This window comes from Chrysochloris asiatica, unplaced genomic scaffold, assembly GCF_000296735.1.
Source record: "Chrysochloris asiatica unplaced genomic scaffold, ChrAsi1.0 scaffold00006, whole genome shotgun sequence".
NCBI lineage: Eukaryota > Metazoa > Chordata > Mammalia > Afrosoricida > Chrysochloridae > Chrysochloris > Chrysochloris asiatica.
In genome coordinates, this window is record NW_006408524.1 from 983,651 (window position 1) to 991,555 (window position 7,905).

The following is a 7,905-nucleotide window of genomic DNA, read 5'->3' on the forward strand; positions in this document are numbered from 1 at the left end:
GTCCCAGTCTCGCCACATCCCTGCCAGCATTTATTGTCCTCAACTTTTTTGATCTTTGCTGTTATTGCTGGTGTGAGATGGTATCTCATTGTTGTTTTGATTTGCATCTCTCTAATAAACCATGGTATTTTAAATAACCTCATATGCATGTGAAAGTTGCACAGTGAATAAGGTAGACCATAGAAGAATTGATGCATTTGAGTTATGGGGTTGGAGGACACTATTAAAAGTACTATTGACTGCCAAAAGAATAAACCAATCTGTGTTGGAAGAAGTACAGTCAGAGTGCTCCCTGGAAGCCAGAATGGTCAGAGTTCGTCCCTCATACTTCAGACATATTGTCCCTGGAGAAGGGTATCATGTTGCATAAGGTGGAGGTCTCCGAGAAAAAGAGCAAGACCCCCAGTGAGATGGACTGGCACAGTGGCAGCAGCGATAGGCACAAACGTGGCAACGATTGTGAGGTCGGCACAGGACCAGGCAGTGTTTTGTTCTATTGTACATAGGGTTGCTATGAGTTGGTACTGACTTGATGGCACCTAACAACAACAAAGTAGAGGGTCAGCATAAAGTAGAGGGTCAGCAAAAACAAGAGAGTCCTTCAATGAGATGGAATGACACAGTGGTGGCAACTGTGTCTTCTCACAATAGCACAGGACTGGGCAGTGTTTCACTCTGTTGCATATAGGGTGGCTGTAAGTGGGAACTGAGATGACAGCACCTAACAATAACAACAACAACAACTACCAGGAAGAAATAAAACTATTATGTATAGCAGATGACATGAACCCACATAGAGGATAAACCAAAGAACCCACAAGAGAGTTACAAGAACTAATAAAATAAATCCAGCAAAGTAGCAGAATAAAAAGTCAAAACACAGAAATCAGTAAACGGTTTGCTCTTCCCGTAAGTGGCCTGAGGTAATCTCACAAAATGGTTTGCTACTCACCTGACCCAGAAAACTCCCCAAATCATACATATCCCAAGGTTCAAATCTCCGGGTCCACTTTAAGAACACCCGTGAGACTGCCCATGCCATCAAAGGGTACGCATATCCGGAAAGCCACCAAGTATCTGAAAGATTTGCAGAAGCAATGTGTACCATTCTGACATTACAATGGTGGCATTGGTAGGTGTGCCCAGGCCAAACAGTGGGGTTGGACACAGGGTCGGTGGCCCAAAAAGAGCACTGAAGTTTTGCAGCATATGCTGAAAAATGCAAAGAGCGATGATGAACTGAAGGATTTAGATGTAGATTCTCTGGTCGTTGAGCACGTCCAGGTCAACAAAGTCCCCAAGATGCACCACCAAATTTACAAAGCCCATAGTTGGATCCACCCCTACATGAGCTCCCCCTGCCACACTGAGATGATCCTCGCTGAAAAAGAACAAACTATTCCGAAACCAGAAGAGGAGCTTGCACAAAAGAAAAAGATATCCCAGAAGAAACTGGAGAAACAAAAGTTTATGGCTCAGGAGTAAATTAAGCTTACAATAAAATACAAATAAAAGTTAAAAAAAAAAAAATCAGTGGACATTTTCTATGTCAGCAGTGAGCAAGCTGAAAAAGAAATGAAGGAAACAATTTCATCTTTAATTGTTTATAGCAGCTGAAAGAATAAAATAGCCAGTATGCGAGGGTTCTAAAGTTGAGTTTCCTGGAACCGTTGGCTTAAAGTTAGGCCTGACTGCATCTTGGTATTTTTGCCTGGCTTCACTTTGCAGCTTTATTTTGACTCGAGTAACAGTTGACCTCAATTATTCAGCTAAGGGAATATTTCTCTGGTCAAGCTAAAGATGTGGAAAGATGGATCCTGATGCCAGTTCCTATCCAAGTTCTCCAGCAACAGTGGTGATCAGAAAGGGATGATCAGAAAGGACTTGCCTCAGGACCTGTTGTTTTCATTTACCGGAAGTGTTCAGGAAAGAGCCACCAGTTGCATGTTCTCCAATAGTCACATATTATTACAATTGTGTACTGTGTCTAATCCAAGGCCTCTCCATATCCATCTTGAACCAATCGTATTATGGCCTCACTTCAAGACGTCCTGCCTCCAGTTCCCCCATCACCCGTCCACCAATCAGAATAGCGTATATAAATTCCTAACTTAACCCTGTGAGTTCCCCCTCTGTTACTGGTGTTCTCCAGAGCACATTTTGTGATGCCAGTCTCCAGACTTTCATTGTGTGAAATTCTGTGTGTCCCTTGCCCAAGCTGTTGTTTACGTTCAACACATCTCTCATTTTGATTTTAAACAGAGAAAGCGGTTGCTCTACAACATTACAAATACATTTATCCAAAGATGTGAAAGATTTGTACGTTGCAAACCGTAAAAAAATTAAAGGAGGCCTAAATAAACGAAAGGGATTCTGTGCTCACGAATCAGAAGACATACTGTTAAAGTGTCAGTAATCAACTAAAGAAGTCTATAGATTCAGTGCAATCTCTATCAAAATTCCAACAGTCTGCTTTGCAGAAATGGAAAAGCCAAACCTCAGATTTATAGAGAAATGCAAGGGACCCCCAGAAACCAAAGAGGTTTTTAAAAAAGAATAAAGTAGGATAATCCATATTTTTCAACCTCAAAACATATTAATTATAAAGCTACCATAATCGAAAGTCTCATACTCAGATGACAGACATTGCAAAAAGTGTGGTACCAACCATCATTCCTCCCACAACATACTCTCTACTCAACTGGGTTTGAGAATTCAGAGCAACAGCCACAAAGAACTCAGACATCATACTCACAATTACGGGGTTTACTAGGGAAGTTAACAGGCTGCCATTCAGGGTCAGAAATGCTCAGGCTACACTTGGTCCAGTCAGACAGCGTCTCCTCAGCTGTGCCCACAGGCAGGCCTCTCTTCACCCCAGGCAATGTTACAAAACTCTTGTAGGGCTGCTGATAAACGCTCACCAGACACAGGCACTCAGCTCCAGCTCCATGGGTCAGTAAAGATAGGCCCCCATTTAAGTGCCTGGAAGCACCCCACTCCACATGCAAGCCTCTTGCCCAAAGTCACTCAGCTGTACTTGCTCCGGGGGCTGGGAAGCCCACTGCTCTGTCTCAGACTCTGGTTCTTGGTTCTGCAGCTACTCCTTCAGTGACATAACTTTCTATTCCTGGGTCAAGGGGGTTCTATGCAAAGGGACCTCTGGTTCCAAAGGGCGAGCTCCACTCCTGACTCTTCTTTGATGGTAGTGAGACTGCCCCCGCCCCATTCTGGCTTCTGAGATGGCTCATTTTATACCTTTAGAGTTCCAAGTTTTTGTAATCACAGTTAACCACTCATAACTGTATCATAGAATCTTGTCAGCATCTTCTCCCACCTTCTCTGACCCAGACCTCTTAGGGCAAAAATGATGTTTGGGGAGAGTTTAATTCATAGCATCACAGATATATAGACGGATAGAATAGAACTGAGAGTCCAAAAATAGACCCATACATCCATGGTCATTTCATTTTGACAAGGGTACCACATGCATCCAACAGGGAAAGATAAGTCTCTTTACTAAGTGATGCCGGGATGACTAGGTTTCCAAAAGTAAAAGAATGTAATTCAGCCCATACCTCATGACTGTTGTGAAGGGCTGTTGAGTCGGTTCTGACGCACGGCAATTCTGTGGAGGTTGTCTGAGGCTGTAAGTCTTTGCAGGATGAGAAAGCCCCGTCTTTCTCCCATGGAATGGCTGGTAACCTCAAAGTGCTAACCTCGTGGCCTGCAGTCCAGTGCTTATGCTACAGAGCCTTTGTACTCCCTCCATCCCTCATACCACATATAAAATCAAAGACCTAAATGTAAGGCTTAAATCATGAAATTCTTAGAACAAAACATTGGGGTAATGTTTCAGGACCTAGTTTTTTGTTTTTGTTTTTTTTTTTTACAATGGATTCTTAGATAGGACACTAAAAGTCAAAGCAAGGAAAGACAAAATAAATAAATGGGATCTCGTGAAAATCAAAAATTTACGGTCATGAAAGACAAAGTGAAAAGTCAACCTACAAGGTGGAAGAAAAAATTTTGAGACCATTTACGTGGAAATGACTCAATGACTAGAGTATAGAAGGAGCTTCTACGACTTAACAACAAGAACATGGGCAAAGGACTTGAACAGATATATCACCAAAGAAAACATACAAATGACCAAAAAATACATGCAAAGATGCTCAATGTCACATTCTGATGGTTCTTCAAAGAGTTAAACACAGAAGTACCAAATGATATTGGAGTCCAGCGTAGCGCTGCAGGACAACCAGGCTGGTTTCCAAGAAGCAGTTGGTGGGTTTGAACCTCTGACCTTGCAGTTAAAACTGGCCTTGTCCAGTGCATATCCTGCAGCACCACACTGGGGTTCCAGATCACTACGAGTCAGAACCAACTCAATGGTACTTAACAACAACAAATAGCAATTCCAAAACAATAAAAAGCAATCATGCAAACAGATATTTGTATAACACTTATGGCAGCATGATTCATGATAGCTAAAAATGTGAAACTGTCAAAATGTCCATCAACAGATGAATGGCTAAATAAAATAAAAAATTAAGTTCTAATCCATGCTACAATATGGGAAAACCTTGAAAACATTATGCTAAGTAATAAGTCAGTCACAAAAGGATACGGAATGATTCGATTGATATAAAATGTCTAGACTAGGCCAGTGCATCCTGACTATGTTTATTGGTGGTTATTTGGACAGGTGGAGCGACGGGGAAAGAATGACTCACTGCTTTGAGGGCAGATTGCTGCTGTTTAGGGTAGTGAAAACTTTTTGAAATAGATAATGGCTGAACAAGATGAACATGATTAATGCTGCTGATTGCACACGTAAGCAATGATGACATGGCCAATGTTTTGTTACATATCTATTTACCACAATTTAAAAAGTTAAAAGACAAGTTACTGATTGTGAAAAAGGATTAAGGATGCCCAAACTGCTATTTTGATTTGGTGTGTACATCAAAGAGAGCAGAATTCTTTGAGGAAGTGTTAGAGAGATGGAAACATCACCTCAGAAGTCTGCCTTGAGCACTATGCTCTTTTTAAGATCTGTCTATATTGGATCAAACTGACAACAGTAATTTAAAAGATTAGATAGGCATGTCTGGGGGCGATGGAGGGGTCAATGAGGAGAAGCAACTTGGAAAAGGATGGTGAGAATGGGTCACCACCGGAGAATGTACTTAATGCTACTGAATTGTCCATGGAGAAGTTGTTGCAATGCTGTCTGTTCTGTAAAGACTATATAGCCTACGACATCACAGGGAGCATTCTAGTCTGTCACACAGCATCGCCCTGCGTCAGACTCGGCTGGCAGCAACAAGGTCTCCGCTGTGCTGTGTATATTCTCAACAACAGCAACAAAAGTAAAATCAATGATAAAAAAAAAACAAAAACCAATATAGTGTCTAAATCAGTGCAGGTTTCAACATCATTCTGTAGTTAAGATGCCGTACAATTCCTGCTTTCTTGAACTCTCAAGGAATGACATTGAAAATGATCAAGTTTTTCATAATACTTGAAGGGCTACCCATCCAAGTAATAAACGGCTCAAAATTTAAAATAATAATCATAACTGGAGACAACTGTTCACTCAAAGGGGTCCTAGTGTGCCCCTGCAAGATAAGCACATGACTGCTAACTATAAGGTTGGTGGTTCAAACCCACTAGCTGCTCACTGAAAACCCTACACAAAGTTGCTATGAGTCGGAACAGATTCGATAGGCACTTAACAACAGCAACAACATTCACTGGAAAGACTTGGAAATGGACCAGTATGACTCTGAACCTCAGTTTCCCACAGCGCCATGCCAGGACTCCTCCATGAAACAAAGGGCAGAGGTTAACTACCTTACAAGGTTGTGGCTAAAATTATACACAACGACCAATCCATCACTCCTTTCCGTCTCTCATCTCATTTTGTCTTTCCTATCTATATTCCTAGAACACTATCCAAAATAACGTCCTGCAGTCACTAGCCAGATGTAGTATGAGCACTTGGCATATGACTAGTATGACACAGGAATCCATTTTTAATTTGTATTTAATTGTACTTATTCATTGTATTTAGTTTTAAACTGAAATTGTGTGCTGCTAACTTTGACTGCTAACCATGAGATTGGCAGTTCAAACCCACCAGCTGCTCCTTGGAAACCCTATACAGGGTTGCTATAAGTCAGAATCGACTTGATGGCACTAACGACGACAGTGGCTATCATATCAGGCAGCAAAATTCTAGGTCTTGAGACTAAAGGGCTTTGAGCAATGAGTGCTTAACTGCATCATGGCTGTCTGTCTGATCAACTAGCCAAGCCCCACAGTACTTGCCTTCGAGAATGTAAATGTAAATTCCACAAAGGCAAGACATTTGGGCTGTTTTGTTCACTACTGTTCACTACATTCTGAATGCCCATAACAGACTCCTGGTGTGGCGCTGTGGGATCAGCACTGGACCGTGAACCACAAAGTTGGCGGTTCAAACCCACTAAGTGCTCCTCGGAAACCCTATACCAAGTCACTATAAGTCAGAATAGACTTGATGGCACTTAATAACAATACCAGTAACAATGACAACACATGGCAAGTGGTTAAGAAACACCTGCTTAAATATAATAATAAAGCAAAATTTGATCAACCCAAATTTATCTGTACATTTTTGGTGCCCTCCTCTCAACACAATTAATACCTAATAGAACACAAGCATTTTGAGAAGAACTGAATTAATGAAAGGTAACTCCAAAATGACTTACTAAGAGAAATTATGATGTCTGGATTGTTGACCCCACACCTTAAAGTTGAAGTCTCAAATTGAGACTCCCAAATCCTCCGAGAAAGGAAAACCAACCAGCAAGACCCATGAACAGAAAGACTGCCCCTAGGACAATTTCAATTTATACATTTTATTCCAGCATAAAAGAAGCCTTGGTGGCACAGTGGGTTAAATGTTGGGCTGCTGACCAAGAGGTCGGCAGTTCAAACACCATAGCCACTTCAAGGGAGAAAAATGTGGCAGCCTTATGAACCCTTTGGGGCAGAGCTACTCTGGGAGTAGATTTGACTCAATTCCAAAGATAAACCTCTTTCACCTCAAAAGTGCCCTCATGTAGAAGATAAGCGATACAATCACCTTAAGACTGACCCAGGGTGGCAGCTACCAAATGCTCAAACTTTACCAAATATGTTCCTGATAATCTGCTGGAAACAGAATCCTAGTTTGAATGTATGTTGTTGTTGTTGTGAAGTGCCGTTGAGTCGGTTCCAACCCATGGCGACCCTGTATAGGGTTTCCAAGGAGCAATTGGTGAGCTTGAACCACCAACCTTGTAGTTCAAATGGTTTTGCAGTCTGCTGCATTAATCCACAGCACTACAAAAGACACTTCGATTGCATCTTCTTGCAAAAGGACAAACAAAACCATAAATGTAAGCTTATTTACTTTTACATCTATGATCCCTAGCCCAGGACAGGGCTCGAACTCGGAATCTCAAAGGGACAGAAGACTCTGCTTCACACCAAGCCTGTGTTCTTTACCTGCAATGGCCAAAGCTGTTCCTCTTTCTGATGGTTTTATTTCCGGGGCCACTTCTCCCAAGTCTGAATGTCTGAAACAATTTTAGAAGAAAATAAAATTAAAGTAATGAAATTTCACTTGACCAGTCAAAACAACTACATACAAACAGCATTTGGGAAGCTTTTAAAACTCACAGACTCTCTGAGACCCATCCAAGATCTGCTAAATCCGAGTCACAGGGAGCCAGGCCTGAAAACTATTTAAAAGAGTCCCGAATGATTCTGCTGGACAGCCACCATTGAGAAACACTGATATAGAAAAACCAATGCTCTTGTCAGCTGGCCAGAGGGTAAATACAGGCATTCAGAAAGACGAAAAAAATGTAC

The 7,905-nt window shown here is 41.6% G+C and overlaps 1 protein-coding gene and 1 pseudogene across 1 annotated transcript in view; one reads left to right on the plus strand and one right to left on the minus strand.

Annotated features, from left to right (window-relative positions):
* URGCP (upregulator of cell proliferation) overlaps positions 1-7,603 on the minus strand; it is a 35,341-nt gene extending 27,738 nt beyond the window's left edge. The window contains exon 1 of the mRNA XM_006832077.1: positions 7,540-7,603. The gene's annotated coding sequence lies outside the window, so the exon portion shown is untranslated. The remainder of the gene's footprint in view (positions 1-7,539) is intronic.
* LOC102822100 lies at positions 937-1,485 on the plus strand (annotated as a pseudogene).
* Positions 7,604-7,905: the final 302 nt, after the last annotated feature.